The sequence below is a fragment of the Haemaphysalis longicornis genome, unplaced genomic scaffold (genome assembly GCF_048455015.1).
Source record: "Haemaphysalis longicornis isolate Haplotype H1 unplaced genomic scaffold, Haemaphysalis longicornis Haplotype H1 scaffold_4, whole genome shotgun sequence".
NCBI lineage: Eukaryota > Metazoa > Arthropoda > Arachnida > Ixodida > Ixodidae > Haemaphysalis > Haemaphysalis longicornis.
In genome coordinates, this window is record NW_027526361.1 from 206,383,580 (window position 1) to 206,409,688 (window position 26,109).

The 26,109-nt window shown below is 48.7% G+C and overlaps 1 pseudogene; it reads right to left on the reverse strand.

The window, feature by feature from the left end:
- Positions 1 to 1,452: 1,452 nt before the first annotated feature.
- Positions 1,453 to 2,299, reverse strand: LOC144180751 (uncharacterized; annotated as a pseudogene).
- Positions 2,300 to 26,109: the final 23,810 nt, after the last annotated feature.

Here is a 26,109-nt window from a genome sequence, read left to right on the forward strand (position 1 = left end):
GAGCAGGAATTCCATATCACTTTCCGCCAGGTTTTTTTGGGTGGGCTGTAGTTATCTGGTCAGGGCCTGGCGCTTTGTGTCCTGTGCACTTCTTGATTGCTATTTTAAGTTCGTCCATGGTAAAGTCCTTATCAAGATCTTCGTTGTTGGCTCCCGAGTAGTTCCGGTAGTCAGGTTGGGTCGCGGAGGGGATATACAGGTTTTGTAAGTCTTCTAGCATTTTTTGCGGATTTTCGTGCTCATCAATTAGCGTTTGCATTTTGTTCCTAGTCATGGTCTTGGTGGCCTCTGGATCGATGAGGGATTTCAAGATACGCCATGTCTTACTTGTGCTTAGGGTTCCCTGAAGTTGTTCGCACGCCATCTGCCATTGTTCTCTTCTGAGTTTATCTGAGAAGGTCTGGATATGTTGGTTTAGCTTGGCTATCCTTGCTCTGAGCTTGCGATTTGTTTTGCATTTTTTGCCGGACAGTGAGAAAAGTCTGCTGGCGGCCGCAGCTAAAGGCAGCAGGACACCACGGCTCCGCAAGTTTCTTCGCTTTTTCGAAGAAGTTCCACTCGTCGACCTCACCGGACCAGCGGAACGCATACCGGAACCGATCAGGACCATTCTCAACAAATTTTGGATCCCTACCTTCAACGAAACGGACAATACCAGTGATTTTGTCCCGACCGGCATATAAAAGGAGGCGACGTTCGCCGCTGCGGCCTCCGCTGCCGGCTTAGCGCATGCGCTATATGGAGGTGGTTCGCGCTTGACCAGGGTACTCTCCGTGTGCATGCGAGCTTGACCATGAATGATGCCGTCTTCAATGAGCTCTGTGCGGGAGCTGGATGCTTTGAGTCTCAACAAGCGGCGTCTCTCCACCCTGCGGATATCTCCCGGTGAGCTGTGCGGCTCGGAAAACGCGGGAAGCGGGCCCACAACCGTAGACAGAGGGAGGCTTTGGACGAAAAATATTATAATTACAGCTTAATGAAAGGTTGCCGGAGTGATACCAAGACTAAACCAGGCTAGGCTAAGCCAAGCTTCCGCTTTGCATATCCAGGGTTCGCTGAGGTAACCCGCAGCCATTTTTTTTCCTTTTAGAAGTGGCAGCTGCTCTACGTTACACTCCACTCTCTGTTTTAGGGGCCAAGCCCTTTAGGCGCTGGGGCTGTTGGCGTCTCCTGTCGTCGTCCGTTGTCGTCAAAATCGTCGTTTCATGTAGTCCTGGTACTAAAACACCAGGAAATTCCTTTATGCCTGGCGCTAGAACATAATTAAAACGTCGAAACACTCGTTCACGCCTCATGCTGGAGTAACGCGTACTAAAAAACACACCTCTACGCTCGTTTACCCCTCGTGCTAGGGACTGACTGAAAAAAAATGTACTTACTGAAGTTTGTACAGGGAGGGTGGGGAGCGGTCCTTAAGAGGCCGCCCCGTACAAAGACTGGGTGGGCTCCCCCTTACGGGAGCCCAATGGCGTCGGCCGCGGCCCGCGCCCGCCCGACCAGGACCCGTTGGGCCGTCAGGTCAGAGCAGCCGAGCAGGGCTGCCTCCCAGTCCTCCCGGAAAGGGTTGGGTAGAGGGGGTAGGTTTGGGGTTTTTTGGCACACCCACACCATGTGGAACACTTCAGAGGAACCTTCCTCACAGTGCGGACACTTCCCCGTGCAAGCGGGGTCGAAGTGTTTTAAGATTGCCGGGCACAAGAGAGTTGGTATAAAGGCGAAGGAGGATGCGCTCCTCTGCCTTCGTGAGGCTCCTACAGGGCATGTGATAGACGGAATGACCGGATTGATAAAACTGTGTGACCTCCTTAAAGGTGCAAGCGGGATTGGGTTCTAGGTCCGGATCGGTAGGGGATGAGGAGGGTGCCCGGAGAGTGAGCGCGCCTGCAGCGGCGTCAGCCGCCTCGTTACCATAAAGGCCCGTGTGAGCCGGAGCCCATATGATCGTTCTATTCGCCGGGGCACCCAGGTAGTTACTGTTTTGCAGAATTTTGTAAGCAAAGTACGGAATGCACCCCTGTTCGATATTGCGGCAGGCACCCCTTGAGTCGGTGATAATGACCCGCGAGTCCTCATCTGCGCCGGGTAGCGCGACGGCAATCTCCTCTGCGAGTGTAATATTGTGTGCACGGAAAGTTAGTCCGTTCACTGCCGTGTTTTGGTGGACGACTACGGCCGTGTACCAACCCCCGTGGTGCGGGCCGGAGGCGTCTACGTAAAAGACTCCGTTTTTTCGACCACAGTGGCGAGCCAATGCTTCTGCCCGCGCGACGCGTCGGCCACTGTGGTCATCTCGTGTCATATTGGCCGGAAGAGGACGTATATGCAAGGCGTGTCTCCAGACTTCGGGAATCTGTACGCGCTTGTCCGTATGTATTGGGTGACGGATGTGTAAACTGGCAAGAAGGCGGCAACCCGACGGCGTTTTAGAGAGTCTCGTGTATTGATTTGTGAAGTGCGCCTCACGCAGCTCATTGAATGTGTTTACCATTCCCAGGCCTAGAAGGCGCTGGTTGGAGGTGTGGAGGCGGAAGGTCGAGAGCGCGCTTGTAGATTTTACGGATAATGACATCGGGTACACTCTCGTCAAACCTGCGTAAGTGGAGGTATGGAGCCGAGTACAGGACTTGGCTGGTTACGAATGCATGCGCCAGCTGCAAGGCATCTTTGCATCGTAACCCCCCGTGCTTATTGGGAACCCGGCAGATAATCCGGCCCACCTGGTCCCCCACTTTACGCAATTTGGCCAATGTTGTGTGCTCTACGATGTTTGTGAATGAAGAGCCCCAGTACTCTGATCTCATCGCGTTCGGGTATGGGTCGGTTGTGAAGGGACAGGTTGATTTTGGTGGTGCACTTTGGTGAGGGGCGTATGTGCACGAATTCCGATTTTGACGGGGAGCACGAAAGGCCACAGCAACAGGCGTAGTCATCCACGACGTCCGCCGCTTGATGCAGGTTGGCCTCCATGTCTCAGCTTCGTGCTACAAAGGGACTTTTACAGTACAGCTGTATATCTCCACCCCCAACGGTTTCATTCACGTTGGCAAAAACTCCAAGGCGCCAAGAATACGCTTGTGCACTGCATGCTTCGCCTCTCCCCCAGTTTCAGTACAGATAGCCCGGGATTGTTTTTCCTCCCATAGCATTGCAATATTCTTTTAGTTACCTACAAAGCCTTGTAGCTTAATTTCCCTAGTAGTTACCATCCTTTTTCCACCCTCCCCTATCCTTCTTCTCCCCCTCTTCCCAAAGTGTAAGTCTGGAAGAAGGAAAAGTGCCTGGTATTTTACCTCCGACGATATGGATACGACGGCACCGGCAAGAAAGATATTGCGATGGACTACGTACGAACTTATATACAAGCAGGTGCGTTGCGAACCTTGTCAAGCTTATGAAAAAAGGACTTTCTTTTCTACAATAGCCATTCTTGGTTTTTGCCAGCCTTGCTTTCTCTCCAGTTGGTAAGCTAGTGTGGATTGTTAACGAAAATAATTGGTTTCAACCGGAAAATGAGAGAATCTCGGCCTTAGTTACAGCGGATGTAACCAAGGCGTGTATGTCGCGAAATACTGCTTCGTTGCTCAGAAGCCTGTGATCTTTTCGTCCATACATCCATCCATCCATCCATCCATCCATCCATCCATCCATCCATCCATCCATCCATCCATCCATCCATCCATCCGTCCATCCGTCCATCCGTCCATCCGTCCTTCCGTCCTTCCGTCCGTCCGTCCGTCCGTCCGTCCGTCCGTCCGTCCGTCCGTCCGTCCGTCCGTCCGTCCATCCATCCATCCATCCATCCATCCATCCATCCATCCATCCATCCATCCATCCATGCTGTGATCTACCTTGCTGCGTCTTATGAGTTCTTTTCATTCCGCCGATGTTAGCTTACAGATGTACGCAAAGCACAGGAGATTGAACGAAGGCTAGAGGCCTTCTTGTAGGGTCAATTATTTAGCCAGTTCTGTTAAATATATCACGTATTTCAATTCCGCAGCCCTGAAGGTAAATGACAACATTCATACAGGCTGATGCGCCGCTTTTCGATATTTAATGAATATCTGCGGTGTGCGTATCAAAACCGACAAAATTATCTCAGAGCTTCGGTTTGGTGGCTTCATTCTCATCACTTAAACTTAGATGTTTACAAATATTACCTGCTAGATTTACAACTACAGCTAGACATTTTGTTCGTTCATATCTACTTGGACCAAACAAAAAAGAAGTTCAATTTCAATGCCCTTGTGTAAACAGGTTCGTAAGAAATTGTACGTGCCCTACGTTAGGAAAGAGTTTCTGCTGTTATGCTGCTCTTCCCCCAGCGTTCTAGTATCGTTTTAGACCCCTTTAAGCATATGTAGTAGGCAACGCGAATATTTCCCTCATTTCACTCTGGATGAATAAAATCAATTGCCAACAAAATTGGCTGAATCACTTTTGTTCCCTTTCCGCAGACCGCAGATGCCCCCATCCACGGCCACTCGATGGAAACAAGTTTCCAGCGAGCGGCGGTGCCCCAACATTGCGGGTGTTCTTCTACCCAAAGCTGTTCGTTTCCAAGCAATCTGCTCTTGCTTCATAAGGTTCGGCACTTCCAGTAGAGTTCTGGACATATCCCTTTTTGATATTTTTTTTTGCCCGAACATCTCTAACGAAGATTTCGACTACGACCTTTTGCTCCAGTAAAGCTTGTGCACCGCAGTAAAATGCTTGTGCATCCAGTAAAACGTGTGCGCAGCGGGTCATTCAGCCACTGTAAACGCTACGTTGATTACAACGCTGCAGATGGTGTCACGTGACCTGGTTGCCAGAGCTACCTTGGCGGCTCCCTTACGTACTTCGAAGTAATACCGGGAGGGAGCGCTCCGAACCAAAGGATGGTATTCTCAGCGAACTAGTCGAACAAGTTGAAGCGCTCCAATATCCGAACAATTCGCCTCCTTCCAAAGCTCCTGACAGAGCTTAAAAGCGACGAACCGAATGTGCCATTTTCAACCAGCTCGTCGGAAACAAATGATCATAACGTAGAGAAGTATCTGTGAGAGATTTACAACAGTTATCATCGTTGTTAAGCGAGTTTCTCCGAGTTCGCTAAGGTACCCTACACTTTCCGCAGGAAACCGTAACACGACAGTGATTGCCCATCATACTTATACCTAAAAAGGGCAACAATTTATTGCTGAACACTTTTTGTTGTCGCCTGTGCATCACCGATAATGTGTCACCGGTATCACAGCGCATGCGCGGCTGAGCGGAGATCTGTAACACAAAACAGTCTTGCAAGTCGGAAGACGTGGGGACCAAGACACGCACCCTCGGCTCTTAGGCTTGAAGAATAAGCCCTCGGTCACGAGTCTCAACGATAACTAGAGGTTTCGTATTGAAGTTTCGTTACCAGTTGTAAAGTCTCGCAGGTCGGAGAAAAATTCTTCTCCATTTGCTCATTCCGCAGCACGGAAAATATTCGCGTTGCTGCCCGATACCCCAGAAAAATACTCACACGTGGAACGGGCTGAAAAGCTCACTGATGATCACGATGCGCGTCGATCACGACGTTTGTTCGACCACGACGATCAAACTTCGAAGTTGGACCGCAGCTGGATGTTGTCATTTTGCCATTAATGGATGCGAAGAATTTGAGAGAGCCATGCATGCATGCATGCACGTACTGGTAGAAACAACTCTCGATCCATCTCTTATCCGCCACGGACGACCGCTCATGCAGCGCTGTACTCTCATCTCCCGCTTTCCTTCTTGCGCTCACTTAGCTACCACCGTCCTTTTTCGCGCCTATGCGCTTTGCGTCCGCTTTCTTTCTTCTTCCCCTGTGCCAATGGATCGTTAGCTCGCTTATGCCGATGTCGCTCAACCGCAGCATTGGGCGCGTAATAGGTGCGCTCTAAAATGCCGGCACCGATGCCTCCCTGGTATTGGTATTGTTGGTACAAGCATTGGTATTACCGTCACCAACTGATTTCTGGAAGGTCGTATCCTCAAAGCCGATAACCGAGCTTGTATTCACCGAACTTGCTTGTGCCTGGATTGTTTTTGTGTGGTTTAGGAGCAACAGCTTTAGGACTAACCACGTGAATTTTGTTCCCTTGAGAATCATCGTAATAACATACCAGAACGCCGACAGCTGTTGTTGAAAGTCTATTGCACATGAGTGATCGTCTGAATTTTTGTATGTGCGAATCTTATCTCGGCCAATCCCGGCAAGCATGTTTTATTTTTTGTGGCAGTGTTTTGATCGGGCTTTTGCGGGGTCCATTGTATGGTGCCGCTTTAAAAAATACGCTTAAGCTCGCAATGTCCACATAATAGCAACAACCAAAAAAACTCCTGCCACAATAGTGGGAGTGCACGAGAAGTTGTCTGTGAAAGAGGTGGGCTATAAACAGATGCTGACGATTTGACACGTACTGCCACGCGAAGAAATAAAACGTAGGTACATTTGAGGCGGACCATAGATGCACAACGAAGGATAGCAGCGTTCTGATTTTAACGACGGCAAAGTAAAAGCGCTGCGTGTAAGTTAAAATACCCGGCTAAAAGAGCCGAGATAATGGAAAAAGGAAAGCTTCTCCCCTGCCGTCCGTAGGAGTGGCACCACTGACGTCACGTGATGTCACCTCACAACAGCCTCTTTCTGGTAAATGCGCCACACCATTTGGCGGTTTCGGAAGCCACTTGAGCGTTCTGCCCTTGCGATACGGTTGTCCACATTCTGTTGGTCCAACTGTGCCTCGACGCAAGTGGCGGCTCGTGAAAATAAACTCCTCGTACAAGTAGCACGCAGACTTGCTTTATTTTAAACGACGTATAAGCTATATACCGTTTTCTGCAGAGCGTTGCCATCTAAAGGGACCATGTAACACTTTTTTCAACGTTCTTCTAAATCTTTAATGCTTGCAGAATGGAGTCAACCAATACATACAGTAATCAAATTAGGGGGTCGCAAAGTACCTTAGCCAAAAACTACTGCTCTATGCCCGTCAGATAACTCAGCAACTTGCTGAAAAAATGTTTTCCCTTTGCCGGTCTTGGCGTGCTCAAACCGCTGCTATTACGTCATTACAGCAATTAAGCGGCTATTGGCCGGCTTTACTTCAGTTCCAGCAATGAAGGCATTAGATGGGCACTTAAAAAATGAAGCCGCAAAAGCGAAGCAGAAACGGAATGCATATCTGCTGCGACGAGCAAATCACGCAGTGCCGCTCGGCGCTGTCAATAACTATAACTTTCGCAGTGCTTACAGACGCGGAGAGTGAAAGCGTTTACAAGTAGTTTTGCAGAGTCCCTTTCAAGCAGTGGTGCTACCTAGCCCCTGGCCTTTATTGTGGCCATGGCCGGCTCCGAGACATTTCGCCGAGCTTTCGTACTCATCTATCTCGCTTCAGATCTGTATGCTGCGCATGCCCGCCCATTATTCAAGGCTACTGCAAACTCAAGAAAGGGAAGGAATTCCTTTTTTCGAGCGTGTGGAATTGGCTACAAGAAAAAAAAATGCTGGGTTCGAGGATAAACGAAATAATTGTCTATAACTAACTGCGAGTATCTTTAACGACCGAGGAAATGTGTTCGTATCCCTTGACCAGCCGGAAAAGGAATCTCAATCATTTTAATCGTTTCAACTTGAAACCTGAAATGCAGGACGCGCGACGTCCCTTCAGAGAGTCAAGAGTCCATACATTTAGCAAACAAATGGTGAAAATACATTGAAATTGACATTAATATTCATCTCGTAGCCGGCCAACAGTAAACGAAAAATTTGGCCTTCCATGACCCCCATGTTTCCTAATGATCACCTATGTAAAGCCTTATTAAAAGATCCATTACAGGACGGTCTGTCTTGTCGCCTGAGACCACGAGTCTGCCTAAACGGCCGCAACGAACCAGGTTGCAGGAGAGTGGAAGATAGCCACGCAAGATAGAAAAGGGAGGGAGACGCAAGAGCCCGCGGGCTATTCTTTTCTTGCGAAGCTGTTCTCGATTACTGCCCGACAGTGTGCGGTCGCTAAGCAATCAAAGCTTCTCGCTGGACAGCGCCTGCCACGCCAGTCCACGACAGAGACACCGAAGCTATTCCCGGGGATCTTTCTTGGCGCGCAGTGTGTTTCTTCCGGCGTCTTCCTGCCGCTTTCTGTCGAGTTTTGTCGTCTCTGTCATACGCTTTACCTCTCCTCTTCCGGTTCCTTCTTGTCCCATGGCCGTTTACTCTTCCGTCGTATTAGCTTGCTTCCCGTTTCCCTCGCTGGCCATCAGACGGTGCTGTGTTTACTTTCTGGCATGTGCACAAGTCTGTGCCACGAGCCAGCAATAACTCAGACCAAACACGGCAAGAGGCACAATGTGATATCCTCTGCACGCACAGACACACACTCTCGCAAGGTCGCCAGCTAGAGCTGCAGTCGCGAGTGCAGCCTTTCAAAGCCTGGATCGAGTTCCGATGGCGGAGATGCCGCAGATTGATAACGCGCGACGATTCTAAACAGCCCTCCCTTGAGAGCTGCAAAGAACCCGACACCACGACCAAGCAACCAGTGGGGAAATGCTTTTCTTTTTTTGCTTGGTAACAACCCCGCGGATTCGAAATCCGTCGCATGGGAACCGTATATGCTGACGATTGGCTTCAATCAGCACTCGGCTGAGAAACTCGAGAAGACCTTTTTACGCAGGCAAGCAAGATACATGGTTAACGATCGAATGAAGCACGAAGCAGGAGCTGGAGTTGTTTGAGCTTTGTTGCAGTTGCGCTCAGGTGTAAATTATCATAGAGTACATTTCGGTTACTGTATACAGCAGACTCTCGATAAACGGAACTTCAGGGGACCGAAAAAATTAGTACCGTTTAACAGGAGTTCCGTTTACTGAGATATATGTGTGAAAGTGCAAATTCATGGGCGTGCACACTCTGAATTCAATTTCTCGGTACTATAAGCACTAGAAGGTGAATGTAGCTGACAGTGTTTCAGAAAGCAAGAAAACTGCAACAGGTTTAGGCACAGCATTCACAAATTTAATTTGGCAACAATGAGTTGCTGTACATTACAAAATGCAGCAATTATTTTTGAGTCCTTGCAACTGCGTCTTCAAGGAGGCTAATGGCCTCAACTTTCCGAGTGCTTACGAACCACAAAATTAGAGACGGCAGCGTAGTAATGAAGCCCTAATAGCACCGCGATAGCACGAATGAGGCGGCAGCAGCTGAGCCCTGTAACCTAGCGTCTTGAATTGAGACCAAACGAATGGAACAAGAACTGCAATGTTGCATTCGTTGAGCCAACACGGCTGACCACTAACGAGACGATGCTTACGAGGCTACAAAAAACAAAACAAGGAGGAATAAAAAAAACAAAAAACGAGATAGTCGGAATCGTAAAAAGCTAATTCTCATGTCAGCTTGTTCCACAAGGAGTTCCATTTCTGGTTCCGTTTGCACGGTGGCGCGGAAATTTGAGTTCCGGTTACCGAAAGATTTTTACGTTATCTGAATACAAAACCAACAAGCTTAGACGCATACGCTACTTCCGTTTAAGAATCAATTCTGTTTAAGCGATTTCCGTTTATCGAGATTCTACTGTATAAAAAAAAGCAAAAATGACGTGACACTAACCAACCAAGTTTACACACTAAATGACAGGGCCGTAAGAGATTGATTTCGGTAATTTGGTGTAACTTATTTTAACAAAATTGCAGAGTAAGAAGACAAGAACAGAAGAAGACGAGTGCAACAAACGGGTGCTATCAAGTAAGTTGTATTGGGAAGAAACGCTTGTTTTATGCAAGGAAAAAGAATTGCGCAACAGTGACTTCTTTTTCCTACCACTACAGAAAGGCTCTCTCTTTGTCGGCGAGAGCAGGGAAGAGGAGCTAATGCAGGTGCTCTCAGTCTTTGTTTTGTAAAAAGCTTCCGTTATCCGTCCTAGCCTGCCTTTCACGGAACGTGTCATAAACCTGGTATTACTATGGTCTGGAGGGCCATTTCAACGCTACAACCTTCAACCGAATGCCTGCCCGCGTTATTATAAACGACCACATATGGTATTCTTGCACAAACTTTCATTCTAACAACGGGCGGATTGCCCAACGCATGCCTAGTTGCAGCTCAGTGGGATTTCATCGGCGACATTTTTGCGTATACTGCACTGAATATTTGGGGCACTGAATATTGGGGCCATCTTTGCCTTTTTTCACTGAGCTCCGAATACTGCGTTGTCATTATGCGTTTCTGCAACGTTCTTAAAAATGCGAAACACTGCGTGCCAATATGGGATCACATGCACCTTCCGTTTATGAACTGCCTTTTTAAAGCAAAGCTTTTTACCTCTACCCCCCAAGGGTTCTTTCGCGACCGTTGGTGTCACCAGAAAACTCCAGCGAACAAATAAAAGAATTTGATGGCACCGCCGTGAATCGAACCTGAAGCTAATAGACCAACAAAGCGACAGCCTGTTGTCTTACTGATTTAGCTACGAGCCCACGCGAAGGCAGGGAAGACAGGTGGTGTACTCACCAAGTACATCTACGGGTTCACCCCCTTCGTTTTCGCTGAATGCCACGTGAAAGCGTCACGCGACCACTCACGCCGGCTAGCGGCCCTGTGCGCACCTTGCTCATGTGCTAAGAGTTACAAAAATTAAAGGAAGCTCGACCAATGCATGACATCTCATTTTAAAGCAAAGCTTTTTACCTCTACCCCCCAAGGGTTCTTTCGCGACCGTTGGTGTCACCAGAAAACTCCAGCGAACAAATAAAAGAATTTACTGGCACCGCCGGGAATCAAACCTGGAACTAATAGACCAACAAAGCGAGAGCCCGTTGTCTTACTGATTTAGCTACGAGCCCACGCGAAGACAGGGAAGACAGGTAGTGTACTCACCAAGTACATCTACGGGTTCACCCCCTTCGTTTTCGCTGAATGCCACGTGAAAGCGTCACGCGACCACTCACGCCGGCTAGCGGCCCTGTGCGCACCTTGCTCATGTGCTAAGAGTTACAAAAATTAAAGTAAGCTCGACCAATGCATGACATCTCATTTTTAGTACGCCAATGTGCTAAAGGCTGTGGCCTCCAGTGTTCACGTAAAAAACCACAGCTCCTTGTCGTCCGCCCTCACGCCAAATCAAGGAATACATTCAAATACTCCTTGATGGCCAGACCATCACCCGCCATGTCTTCTCGGCAAGGAAGACATAGAGACGCTTTATATAATGATTAGAGAGGTGGTCGAGCTGGTCATTGGTCTTCTCATGAGTGCGTCCACACAGAAGCTGCTTAGCAAGGGACTCTACAACACGGTGGAAGAGCTGATAGAAGGCCATCTTTTAAACCAGAAGGTCCGACTTAGAACTGCGGTGGGTAACCGCATGCTTCACCAGATTGGCTAGGCAGCTCAGCAAGTCACTCCGCTTGACGTACTCCCAGACTCTTGGCGACTAAAACTAAAGATGCTCCCTTTGCTTAGAAATATGAACCCCTCACATTACGAGGGTCACCGAAAAGCACGGGCTCAAGCGCTAAACACCGCCCTCGGTGGGGATCACGCAGTTATCTACACAGACGCCTGCAAATATCCAGAGCAGCAATACGTCATCATCGTGGCTACCTCCAGAACCAACCTCCTTGCGTGTACCTCGCTTAGGACCCAAGAAATGACGGCAGCAGAAGAGGCAGCCATCACTTTGGCTCTCAGTCAACCAGGGGTTCGGAGGGTAGTCACCGATTTCTAGCAAGCCTACTGGAATTACCAGTCGGGTTGGGTGTCCTGACCTGCACTCCGCGTGCTAAAAAACACTCCCCAAACGGTTACATTCAGCTCACCTGGACACCCCCTCACGCTTCAATGGAGGGCAACAAATACGGCCACCCAACAAGCCTGTGCTTTTACCTCCCGTGCTATAGAGCTGCACGAGGACAGTCACCCGCTTGTCACGTTCAGGGAAATAACCCAGCATTATCGCCTTCTGAGACAGACCGTACCTTCGCCTTACCCTGACCTTTCCAGAGAACAACAAACTACCCTACGGCTCATACAATCCGGGCTCCTTCCCACAGCGTACGCGTCTTCACGTAATGCATCCGAATCGCTACGACGCTGAATGTAAATTTTGCTCAGAAGTAGGAACACTCCGCCCCGTGATCGGAGTGTGCGACTTTAGCCCTGAGCACCCTCCTCTCTTTCTGTCAACTATACCAACAAGAGCAATGGGAGATGCTGCTGTCCAGGCCCTCTCTACCTACCCAGCTTCAGCGAGTTGACAGAACACAGGGCGCGCGGAGTGCATATGGGCTCCACAGAAGAAGGAATCACTCCCCAGAGCTGCACTCTGGGCCGTTCAGAAATTTGAACAGAAGTATTTCTTCCTGCTCCGCCTCCTTCTGTGCCGCAAATCTCGTCGCCTCCGTCCGCGGCGCAGAGACGGAGAAGTCAGATCGTGTAACACCTGGTTGGAGCTTACTTTAATTTTATAAAAAAAGTTTCCACTCTTGTGCTCCACCAATACAATTCAAACACCGTTCATGCATCATGCATTGATTTAACCTTACACCAAGAGTATCTCTTTGAAGTAATAAATGGTGTGGTTAAGTGCATTTCACTTCTCTCTGGTTTTACTATTTGAGGAGCGATGTGAGTGAAATAAAGTGACGTCGCATAGGTAATCGTTATGGGTGCCGTTTACAGCTTTGCTTTCGAACCACATTCACGGGGTGGATTGGCGCGATTTTTTTTGTAACTCTTTTGCTCACTTCTTCCAGCTTTTGGAAAACCGTACACAAACGCTTGATAATATATGCGGCGGTCATTCCACCTTGCTCTTTGCTTATTAAAGATGCTTTCCACTGTGTGAATACAATATTTATTAACAGCAACGCTGATTATCAAATCGTGATTTTTCGTGTCCGCGGTTAAAAACACAAAAAAAAATTGCCGAGCACGCACGTGAGCGTGGGCCCCTCGGCGACCGCCCGGCAGTTAACAAAACAAAGAAAATGATTGATTGATTGTGGGAGTTTAATGCGCCGACGCAACGCAGGCGATGAGGGGCGCCGCAGTGGAGGGCTCCGCATTAATTTTGACTACCTGGTGATCTTTTACGTGCGCCGAAACATCGTACTCACGGGTGTTCTTGCTTTTCTCCTCCAAAAACTTAGAAAATGCCTAGCGCTCGTGTGTGCGTGCTTCGTGATGACCGCCCAACGTCGCCTGCGCACGTTTGTGAAGCCAAGCATACCCACCTAGGGAGGCTGGCCAAGATCACGGTGACCACCCGGCAGTTAAAAAAACCAAGAAATGCCGAGTGCGCGTGTGTGCGTACGACGCGGTGACCGCCTTGCGTCCCCAGCGCACGTTGGGCAAGCGAGTCATACCCACTTCGGAACATTGGTCAATATTGGCAAAAAATTAGAAAACGCCAGCGTTCGCCGTAATCGTGGCAACGATTGCTCGAAATGAGAAAGGCACGTCATAGCGTACGCCCCTCCAAGGTGATGTCCAATGATTATCCTTTGCAGAATAATTAGAGAAGCTCACACTTATAGCAACAATGATGGCGTAAAGGTCATTGCGGCAGCGAAGAGGAAGCAAATCGGCTCCAATCGTGGACAGCGATGGTCGTGATGGCTGCGCGTACAGCTTAGCTTTTTTCAAGTCTTTCGCGTTAGTGTGAACTTCCTTCATTTTTTTAGTGTTCCTGTGGACGCATCATAGCTACTTCTGTTTGTATTAACTTAGAAAAGGGGATGATAAACGAAACCTTCATTGCTCGTGCCTGGTATACTAACAGTAGACAACCTTTTTAACTGCATGAGTTTGCAATTCAAGAATGGGATGCACGTGTCACTCCACAGCTCACACACGAATTTTACAATCGAAAAAATACAGCGCGACTTAGACAACTACACCTGGGAAAACGACGGGATAAGTGTTGACTCGCCAGTAATATTTATTAGAAACATCGTCTCGTACTTATACAGGTATTATCATTGGAAGTATGCGCACTGGAATAAACTATGCAGAAAGAAACGAACCGTTACTATCTATCATTGATTAGATCGATTGTAGGGTTTTACGCGCCGGCGCAACGCAGGCGATGAGGCGCGCCGTAGTGGCGGGCTCCGGATTAATTTTGACCACCTGGGGACCACGGGCGTGTTTGCTTTTCGCCTCCATGAGAAAAGCGGCTGCCGCGGCCGGGAATCGAACCCGCGACCTCGTGCTCAGCAGCGGAATGCCTTACCCAGTGAGCCACCGTGGCGGGTCATTTTTTTTAATCATAATGCACCAACTTGATCAACGCTTGTTTTAGTGAATTTTAAAGCCTCAGAATCGCTGGGAAGGCGTTGATTACCTTTTCTACTTCGTTATTTACCGTTGAGGATGGCACTTTGTTAACTACTACTAGTCGCATGCTTCAGCTCCGCAAGAGCGCACGACTTATTATTCCGTTTATCAAAGGTACCACGAAAAACCTTACGATCCCTTCCTAAAGAAAGTTCAAGAAAGAGCGAAAGCTTTCTGACATCAAAATGAATTCAAAATTGCGCCAAAACGTTCGCTAAGATTGCGTCCAACAATCGCTGAAAGTGCACCCAATCGATCGTCAAACCTTGACAAAGCCAAATCGCAAATGCAAAACAAACCCATACGATTATTTTTCATGCACTATCCAGAGACATCTGCGAAGGATGTAAATGTATGCCGATACGTGGTTTATAAGATAAAGGTATACCATTGTACTCCTTCACAATCGATGCGAGTATTGTCTTATCTAGAACCGTTCCTTTTCGCGATTTTCAAGTAACGGTTTTGACACAATGGTATCCCAGTTTCACGCATGCCCATGTGTCCATAGATTTTATTAGAGCTTTTCGGTCGACCAAGCGGTCTATAAGAAAATGCGGTAGTTTTTTTTTAAATGACGCCATCTGACTCACTAAGAAACCTTTCAATTTTATTTCAAAAATTAAAGCAAGTTCCGCCCGCTGCAAAATCTGCTGCATCAGCGGAGCTCTGGTTCTCCTGTGCCTGCTCAGGGGTGCACGGGCGCCCGTACGAGAACGGTGGCGCCATCGCCGCGCAAATTCTACAGTTCGCGCGAAGGGATCGGCCACTTGTAGACTTCAGCAGCGAGAGCCTCCCTCTCCTCTCCCTCCCCTAGCTGCAAAGAGAGAGAGAGAGCAGCCCACGTCTGCGAGACCACTGCTGCATCTATCTGTCGGTTGGGGACCTGCTCCTACGCGTGCGTGACGCAGGTCCTACAGCAGGACCTACGTACAAGCTACACCTACAACAGCTCCGCGCTTAATGGAGAGTTTTAGCAGTCTGTCTGTTCCGTTGTGAACATAGTTACCGTGATGATCCGGAACCGACTGCGCCTGCGCGCGCGGAAGGGCGAAGAGGAAGGGCGAGGAGGCGCACCCCACCGTTCGAATGCGCGGACACGGCGAAGGCCGCCTTGCGGAACTAATCCCCCTAGCGTGAAGAATGCACAGGTGTCCAGACAGGTCCTGGTCAGCACGGTAACTACGTACACGACGGAACAGACGGACTGATAAAACTCTATAATATGGGGCGATCCGACGGGAGTGACGTGGCGGTGGCCAGTGAGCAGAACGGGCTTCGGGGACTGCTGTCGAGGTGGCTGGTCAAAAGGTAATGGGCGCGGCCCCATAGTTAAATTCCGCAGCGGATCAACAGCAGGGCCAACGAGGAGTTCGGCTTCGAATCCTTTTCACTTTGTAAATGATATTATGAAGTGACGGGCCCAAAAAGCAGTTGGTAGATGCACGTGGCACGCATACGACATCATCATATAGGTGCAATGCCAGTAGAAGACGCAAAATCAAAATTCGGGAATTGGAGAGAGAGAGAGAGAGAGAGAGAGAGAGAGAGAGAGAGAGAGAGAGAGAGAGAGAGAGAGAGAGAGAGAGAGAGAGAGAGAGAGAGAGAGAGAGAGAGAGCAGACTATATTGTCATCCCTTTTAAGATGAATGTACCGTGCGGAAAAGTCCAGTGTCCCATCAGACGGCAGTCAGGAACCCGTGGTCCCCGGCGGCGTTCTCTGCCAGTTGGATGGCAGCTGCTTGTATCCCGGGAAGAGAGCTGAGCAGTGCGGCCTCCCACTGCTCACTACTTCTAATATGTATTACTTGTTCAAAGGCCCAGTTCGATTTGATAATTCGAAGTTTAGGTATCGATAGATGGTAAACGGAATCCGTTCTTTACAACTCTTGCAGGTGGAATATCCACGGCTCACTCTCTGTGATACATAAATCAACAAATCCGACCTTCAGCTCAAGCTCAAAAGGCAACAGTGAATACAGTAGTGAAGAAAGCGACTCTGTGTACAGCCGAAAACCTTCTCTGAGGAATTAGAAGAGACACACATTAAACATACCCTGAAGGATAACGATGGGCGTAACAGGTGGAGTGGGAAAAATTTCAACGACAAACGAATCTGAGGATCTATGAAGGTCATAAACCCTTATCGACGATGCCGTTGGCGGTCAAGAGGAGCAGGTCTAATTTCCATCCGAAGACTGCACAGCTTACGTTCAAGAAAGACACCAGGTGCCGAAGTTTCGCAACGAAGTTGTCAGGCGATGAGAGAAGAACGTGGTTATAAACGGCGACGCTAGACAAGAAATGTGATTAGCTAGGTGGTAATTCTGGTGACCCGCACACCCCAGTTTTAAAGCGGAGCTTTCTTGGTCTCACTGATGGCGGTGCCGTAACCAAAAGCACTGCAGAAAAGCCATCTGTACACGGTGGGAGCGCAAAAAACAATGGTGAAACAAGGTGAAAAAAAGGCGTTAAGTGGTCGGAATATAACGTTGGTCCCTCGCGTTATGAAACCGACGTCTGCGTAGCCGCCGCATTCGGGCCACTCAGCATATCCTTTGGGTTCGTTGCGCGGGCGCACGCACTCGCTTTAGACTTTGGCTAATTAGAATGGAGCTTTGGCTTTCCACTTTGCCAGTTTCGATTTTGGACTTAAGGTGATCTGGGGGAGGCACTCAGCTTTCTCGAACTCAGCTGTTGTTTGAGTTCGGACTTTGACTCTCAGGCGGCCTGGACTTTGAAAGTCCCAAGACGCCTGGACTTTGATTGGAGCGACTTTGACTTTGGCAATCCGCCATTTGATGTTTCCACGCAAGGGAGCTTCGCATCTCTACAATCTTCGTGTCTGGATGGAGCGGCTTCTGGCTTTTTACGGCAATCACGCGCAAATCTTCTCAAACTGGCGATTTCTGGAAATATCTATGGAAATATTCTTATTTCCAAAACTTTCCAGAAGAGTTTTGGAAATATGGAAATATTTGAGGCCAATCCTAAAGAAACAGGCAGGCAGGAGTCACCGCATTTAGGTAGGGCGACGAGGCGCCCCTATCGGGTCCAGCCGTGAATGCATTTGAGCCCGGCGATATCAATCAAACGCCACATACTGGAATAAGACAAAGCCCTTGGTTAAATTGCCAAATCGCAGTGCTAGTTATTCTTCGTCTTAATTTTGTAAGCTCCGAGACGAACGCGTGGTGCAGCGCCCTGTCTGCTACCACGCTAGTCATCTTCCCCGTGCGACGTGAGCGGACATCAACGTAAGTGCACATCGCAGCCTTTTCGTGCTCTCCTTTGTTCTTATCCAGAGCTAGTAAAAAAAGCGCTCGAAGGAAGAAAAAAATGCACTCATGTGGCAAATGCTCATTTCTCATAGGCGGCTCTGGACCTTAGCAAGGCGACAATAATGAGTAGGAAAAGAGGGAAAGTACTTAAACGACGGCTGAGGGAGACCCGTGCGAGGGCCCATTAGGGACCAATCTCCCCCGCCCTGCGCCGAAGCCCGGGAACTGAGGGAAGTCACGCCCTACCTCTCCCTCCTTCCCCTCTCGCCCGCGGGAAGGATTGAGGGGCCACTTGAGATTGTGGCTCCCGCAGCAGTTCTCCTCCAGGACTCGTAAGTAGCCTCCGTGCGTTCCACTCCACGGAGCCAAGTATTTTCTGCCAGTTTATCATTTCTCTCTAACACGTTCCTCCCCCGCTGGGTCTGGAGGCTAAAAATACAGAAGAGGGGGGCACTCAAGGGGCCCTCCAACGGTTGCACGTAGCGCTGTGTGTACCGCTCGCTTGTATCCGCTCTGTCTGTCCGTTGTTTCAGTAAAAACTGCGCCACAAGTAGAGAAAAAAGAGCGAGTTTGAAGAAATAAAAGCGCTAAAGGTCGCTAAGTTTGGCCACCGACGCGTCTCTCGTGTTATACGTGAACGTCGGCGACCAACGTCTACTGCCTTCCCGCTGCGACCATCGAGGGAGAAAATAAAGAGAGAAAAATAGTGAAAAACAAATGGGACGGCACAGAAAAGTGGGGCATTGATCGTTGCTATTTCGGGATCTTGCCGCCTTGCGTCCCAGCCAGCGGCGGTCAACTCACGGGCCCCACGCGCGCATTTCTATGCCACGCGCACAGAGGCATACATCCTGCGGGTACCCTTTTCCCTTCTCGAACACCGTTTCTTTTTTAAAAGAAAGCCCTGACGCAACGGAGCGAAAAAATGGGCCGCCGTTGAAGAAGGAAAGGGGCCAAAACGCTGACAAATTAGACCGTCAGCTCTGGCTTTTGTAACCTTTTTTTTTTGGTCTTTTACCCCCCTGCCAACGAGGGAGCAAGGTTCCGGAAGAGCCAACAACGACACCTTGGCGCCACATTTTCACCCCCCCCCCTCCCTCTTATCCAACGAGTCTGTCTCCTTTCCCGACCCGATCAGCCCGTTCACCCTCCCGCGCCTGTGACCGAAGCACCCTTTCTCCGCACGGACGAGCGTTCCCGTGCTTTTAAAGCGGAAACTTTGTGATGTGGTTTGAGGAAGCTACCTCATTTTTCAAGTCCTAACGGTGACCAGTTATTAATAATGCATTACCGGTAACTAGTTTCTTTTGCCGGTATGTTATACCTTTTTGATGAATATGTAACGAAAAGAAAAACGCCGTTCCTCCCCTTTACGATATTCCTTATTTTGTCTTTTGTTCCTCCCTCTCTTTTGTTCACGTTTACTTGAATTTCTGCGCGTGTACTCCCTGTACCGCCTCTATTTTCCCGTTCAGAGTCAGCATAGCTTTCTTCCTCTTCTGGCGTGACTATTTTACCGGCAACTGTTATACTGACCTCTACACAAATTGGTTAAGTCACTCACCTCTTCCCACTACAATGAGTCAGCTTTATTAGCCACGTTAATCAAGTACCTAATTATTATCCCGAGTTAGTTGGCCTAATTACCAATGTCGTTCCCCATATTTGCCTTAACTGTGTTGCGGCATCTAAAGGCTCCATTTGTCTTGGAACCGGGAGGCGTTTCATAGTACGGGCTGGCGCCGAGGACGTTCAGTGCTCTTCGAACGATGAGACATGTAACGCTTTCGCCTTACGAACATGCTGCCTTTTTTATCAATGGAGGCCTCCCCGGTTGCATTCCTAGGCGCTATAACGAAGGATAGTATGTGTGTGCCATATCGTCGACCTCCGGCGTGAGGCTGCATGCGTCCCGAATGTTACATCGCATCAGAAAAAAACCTTGTAGGCAAAAAGAAAATTTTTGTACTACTGGTGCAAGGTTCTTGGACAAACAGCAGATCCAGGGGTCGAATAGCGTCTCGCGGTTTTGCCAAGTTTTTCTAGGTTGTACTAGGCTTTGCTAAGTTTTATTAAGTTTTTCGATGTTCTTTTTAGTCTAGGGTAATTGTTTATGGGTAAGACCAAGTTTAGCCAGATTTTACAAGGCTGTTCCGGTCGATCCCCACAGTGACAGCAGATCTCAATGGGGAAGAAAGTAGGTCGACCCCCAGCTCCGCTGCGTCTCCAGCCTTGCAACACTAGTACAAGCTGCGCCTTTTTTTGCGGTTTAGTAGTTCAAGAAACACTATCACCTGTAAAAGGGTATAGCAAGGGGTGCGCATACGCATATGCCCCTCGTGCGCGTACTCGAGCAGGCGCGAACGCCGGCTTCACTATTACAACCCCCATATCTGCGGTGGGGCAGCGTTTACAGGCCGCCCAGTATTTTTTTTTTTTTGGCGCCCACCGCGGTATCTCAGTGGGTACGGCGATGTGCAGCTGAGCCCAGGATGCGGGTTCGATTCTTAGCCAGGGTGGCCGGTTTTCTGATTGGGGGCAAAAGTCGAAAACGCCAGTTCAATGGACATTTAAGCTGACGCTAAATGTCACCACGTGGCCAAACGTAATCATGACTAATAACAGCGCTACGCACGAGACAGACCGAAAAATAACCACAGAACAAGCGCTGACCCTACACCAAATTTTTTGAAAACCGCCACAGACATTTATGCCAAAGGCAAACAATGCCACACGTGTCAAAGTTGCATACAGAAAAAGAAAAAGAAAAGGAGGAAAACGTGAATTACTGGACGTTATTCATGAACTGAACCTCTTTATCAGTAAGCGCCACTGAATGGTGGCATACGTACTTCTCGCCCGTCTTACTTATATGATAGGCTTCAACTATCTCTCGGTGTAGCTTCTTCGGGTGCTGGGTAAGAATATCAGTTTCCTCAAATACGGGTGTCAGCCACAAGTGTTGCAGTATGAGTTCGAATGCGATCGCTGGCGTTTGTCGAAGGAGAGCGCATGCTCTCGCAATTTAACCTTTGAACCCCTGCCAGTCTGTCATATGTATGACGCACAGCACGATAGTGGTACAGTCGCGTGCGATTTGAAGGTAATCGCGCAAGCTTCGACCGTGAAAGACGATAACGCCCCCGCGCGGCGTTTTTCGACGCGCCTGGGACCTAGTTTATGCACTCTCATCTCCTTTGGTCGCTGTTCCTTCAAGCAGTCATCACTCCCGCGGCTAGTAAACACCCCTTTCCGCTTTGTGGCGATTTTGAGTGGTTGTAATCACGTGTGCGCTTTCTCCTTGGCTATCGGGAGCGGTGATAGCCCCGATTGTTATAAATGCCCAGTATTTCTCGACAATGCGTTTGTGCCCACCTTTTTGGTGACTGCTGTCAGATACAAGTGGGACGTCGTCGCTGCGTGTGCGTTAATAAAAGAAGAAGGCGCTACCGGTTTCGCCGCGGGAGTGATGGCTGCTTAAATAAACAGCGACCAAGGGAGAGAAGAATCCGTAAGCCAGGAACCAGGCGCAGCAAAACAAGCTGCGCGGGGGCGTTATCGTCGCGGTCGGTCCAAGGTAAATATAAATGGTAGCGAAGGTTCGGGCAAAAAGCGGTTCAGAACCTATTGCCAGCGACATCAGCATGGGGGCTTATGGGAGTGGCGATTGAAGCGCGACTAGGTGAGGAGGGAACAAACACTAGTAACAAAAAACCACGTTTTGTTCAACAATAAAACAACAATTATATTTTACGAACTATATTTATTTCTGAATCACATTTATTTAGGCACAGTGTATAAATAATTTATGAAAATGCCGTTCATTCTCAAAAAACTTTTTTGTAGCGCCCTCTGAAGAATGGCACATGTCATTGCTTTGTGATGCAGTCCTTGTAGTGATTGGAAAGGCGCTCCTAAAGTTCGTCTGCTAGGAAACGCCCCTCGTGTGTTTTGTTGGTGCGCATTTGCATTCGTTTTTCCTTGTTAATTTGGTGTGAACTTAATTTTTGCCGTGCGTGGACTTGCGAGGTGCGTTGTATCGTCGGTGAACACGTTTAGTACCGTGCCCGGCAGGCACGGTGAACTACGGGACGATGCTGCCAAGAGTTGGAGCGGAGCGCTTTCGTCGGTACCTACAGAAACGATGTGCTGTACAAGTTGCAACAGCAACTCCCGTACACCTGGCGTTGTTCTGCACCATTTTCCTCTCATTTCCACAGGTAACGCGAAACTATTGTACTGTGAATATGTGGACGGGGGTTGTGTAAGGGGACGTGGTGGTGCTTCGAAAAAAATGGGTCTAAAGCTTTGTTATGTCACAGTTATCTCTTGATTTCACCTCAGGCTGGCTCAGAGTAAGTTGTGTCAATTACTCTAGGACTTCTCGGCGTAGTACCACTCGAATTTAAACGAGTCGCTTTAATTGTCTATCTCAGTGTCTTCTCTATGGCATTACAACGCTTGTAGTGCTCGTTGCTTCCGGCACTTGTATGCGCAAGCATTATTTCCATCGCAGTACTGTGTTGTGCTGCTCCGTGCTGCGCTGCTGCCAGATCTTTCCTGCTATGTGCTTTTACATACTGCCGTCGCTTTGGTTTGCATTGATCCATTTTTCCTCTTTTTACTTATCTGTTGCGACACTTGCCTAATAATGCAACCAGGAAATTGCAGGCGTGAATGCTGAGTGAACTTCTGTAGAAACCCTTGTCTACTTGATAAGACGCCGGTACAGCTGCAGGGTGCTCGCTGCACTTTCGTGAATCGGCATTCCTGCGGCCCGGTTTTCTGCATAAAGATGCAGTGCCTAGTTCTTTTCTCTTGTTTGGAAGTAGTTCTGCTGTTGACGCTTTCATTGCTCATAATGCTATGTGTTACGGGTAAAGTCAATTTTTCGGCGCGTAAGGAAAATCATAATGCATGTAGTGCCCACGAACATTTTGTACTTATTGTATACGTGCTCATTTTGTGCAGTGTGGTAAATTTGTTTTATGTTCATCCTGGAATAAAATTCAAATGTCTTGATTATAGCATGACTTTGCGTTATTTCTTTTCTTAGAACAGAAGTACACAAACTGAGCAAGCATTATATAACCTTGATCTATACTTAAGGCACGCACGCCTACCTGCGTATGTGCGACGAAATTAAACTTAGCAGTGGCGTTGGTAGAAATTGGTATCGGGGTAAGGAGTGGGCACGTTATTTATATAAAAGGGGGGCCGGGGAGAGTGGTCAAGTGTCATTTTGGGCTCTGTATCCCAAGGCAGAAAAAAAATTCCGGTCGTGGGGGGGGGGGGGGGGGCTACGTTTGCCACCCGCTGCAATCAAAATAAACAACTGATTGCTTTTATACAGCAGTGGAAGGCATGAATACAGAATAAAGGTTCAGAGAAGATGCAAGATGCTTTTATAAACACCGAGGCGAATCATACGACAGTATGCTAAAGTGCGTTTCTCTAGTCCCGAGTATAAGCTGGCGTTGACTTGAAGCACACACGCCAAGGGCTCGCCAACTTGCGTCAGATGGCAATGACATGAGCCCTCAGCGATCAGAGTCCTGCTAAGGCTATTTTGAAGTAAAATTTTCCCGCTAATGCTACCAAAATGACGTCACTTTCTGACCGGATCTTGCGTCACATCCTGTTTATTTTTTGTTCCGCCGGAAGTGTTCCCTCCTCACACAGATGGCGCTAAGCCCCATGAGCAGCTTAAGAGCCGCCATTTTCTGAACGTATGGGCTTCTATGGAAGCTTCGCTACCAGTTATATTTACCTTGGTCGGTCGACGCTCGCGCGATTACCCTCAAATCGCGCGCGACTGTACTTGGTAAACGACGCCGGTTTGGCGGTCCACGTATCTGTGCTCATGCGTTCTTTGAACGCCATCGCACATTCCCCCCAGTTTATGCGGGGCGAAAAAAAAAAAAAACCACCGTGACGTCATACCGACTGGCAACGTTCTTCAAACCGTGCGACGTATAGGGTGCACATAGGGAATCACGCCCAGTTTATTTCCTCACGGTTTTTTCCTTTCCTTATTGGGGCCCCACGAGACTTGATATGCCTGACTAACTTGATATGCCAAACCTCCAGAGCCCTGTTTTGTGGAAACCGGCCAGCTCTAGCCTCTTGAACAGACCCCAGAAGCTCTCATCCGCAGTATGGTGGTATGGTGGCAAGAGTGGGTTAGGGCTGCGCGCAACACAGAAAAACACACTCCATTCTTCATTAACTCTAGTGACGTCCGCTAAGAAACCGCACCTTGAAGACTTCTTCCCAACAAAAACTGGTGAATGAGAAACACACACTTATACGCGTACGCCTCCTCAATAAAACACCAAGTCTTTCGAATAAAACAGACGCCGGTTTTTTGTTTCAATATAAAGTTAATGCGTTAAAGTTGCCGAATCAGTTTTAACGCTCACGCAAAAGTTCGAGTTTTTTGGACAATCAACTGATTTTAACACACCGAAAAATGCAAAAAAGTTTCACCGTGTAGCTGTGTGGCGCTAGGTTCTCACCAAAATTGCGTGCGTCTATAAAGGTACGTCGACAAAGATTTGCACGCGCTCGTTCGACAGCGAGTGTAAAATGCTGTGTTTTTCTCAATCTAATGTTGACATCACAAAAACGTATACAGAAATTGGTCTCTAGGACAACGTTATCAATAAGCAGAGCTTCAGCAACTTGTCGCAGTTACGTCAAAGTGAAGTTGTAAATGTTACAGGATTCCTGTCAGTGTTGCCACCCATGGCCGTCAACGGAGGGTGTTATCTGTTTCTCAAAAACAAAAACCGGAAAAACATAAAAACAATCAGGTCCAAAAACTTCTCTTCACGGGTGAGGGGGAAGCTCTCTCTCTCGGGCTGGGTCCGACCCCGCCGGCGCTCCGTGGTGCGTCTCGGGTTTCGGCTTTCTCGGGGAGCCTGTTGTTTTTGTTGTTCCTTGATATTATTGGCGTATACCCAATCAGGGGATCGGGCAAACATCAGTCGTTAATTCGAATGAGATTACTGCCTAGGTGGGTGATTAAAAAAAATTAGAAAAATTTGGAAGCTTTTTTTTTGTTGTGTTGGAGTAATTGATTTTGGAATTTGGTCAATATTGAAACAAAAAAAGGAAACAAAGAAATAAATAACTAAATAAAGAAAAATAAGAAGAACAAGGAGAAGAAGAAGAAGAAGAAGAAGAAGAAAGGGAGAGGAGGAGGAGAATAATAATAAAAAAAATCACAAATGGATGCTTTGGAGGGCTCAGGTGAGGTGCCAGAAAAGATGCGATTTAGGTTGTAAATCTTTTGGAATTTTCTATGAAGCGCAGAAGAGCAGAACAAACATCCCGGCGGCAATATCCCGTTTCTGAAGCCCCAAATGATAAGAGAGCCGGCACTGATAATGCCAACCCCAGGCGATGAAGCGGCACTTCAAGGAGCTGACGTCTGAGGCTTGAAAATCGTCGACATGACAAAAGGAAGTGGCCGACAGACTCTTCTTCATTACAGTAACTGCACATGGCGGACTGCGCCAGAGGAGACCTGTGGAGTATCTATTCAACTGGAGCACACGACATCGAAGGCTCGTTACAATCGCCTCCAGGTCGCGTGAGGGGCACCAATTCGGATTTCAGGAGAATTTTAGCCTGGCTGTCTGTTCTTCTTCTTTTTCGTTGCCGTTGACCTTGAGGCGATTTCTTACATCCTGCCCCCCAAATGACCATCGCTCATTTTACTTCTGTTTCTAAAGGGTATAGAAGCTGCCCGGGACGTCGCAGAGTGGTCTCAGTTGACAACTTTACAGCACAAGACCGCACTGCTCCGTCACGTTCCTTGAAAACTTGAGAGAGAGAGAGAGAGAGAGAGAGAGAGAGAGAGAGAGAGAGAGAGAGAGAGAGAGAGAGAGAGAGAGAGAGAGAAAAGACTTTATTGATCACATCCGGCATGCAAGAGACTCGGTCCGGCCACGCAGGGCTCGGCCTCGTCCCCCTGTCTATCAGTCTAGGCTATTCAGTCCTAAGACTTCGGGCTTAGACCCCGAGGCTTTGTGCCCGGCCGTCGCTCGGACTACTCGAGGTTCCCGGTCGGTCCGATCGGCTCCCGTTGTCGGGAGGGACCGGCCGACGCGGGGCTCCCTTTCGCCTTTGCTTGGCCAGGGCCGCCTCGAGCCGCTAGATGGCCCGTCGTTGATGTTGGAGCTCGGTAGAGTTCACACACACGCGCACTTCGGGCGGATACGTGTCCGTCGGGCACGGCACTAAAGTCCCCCCATCGCGCACAGCACTTTCACACCCCCACATCAGGTGTCTCAGAGTCGCGGGTTCTCGCTCACAGGCACTGCACAGGTCGCTTTCGTAATAGTCAGGACACATGTGTCGCGCGAGAGCCGGCGTCAGAACGGTCTCCGCTTGCAGTTGTCGGAACCTCGTCGCCTCCGCCCGAGACAGTTCCCGGTGCGGCGGCGGCTAGGTCCTCCGTTGTTCTCGATGCCA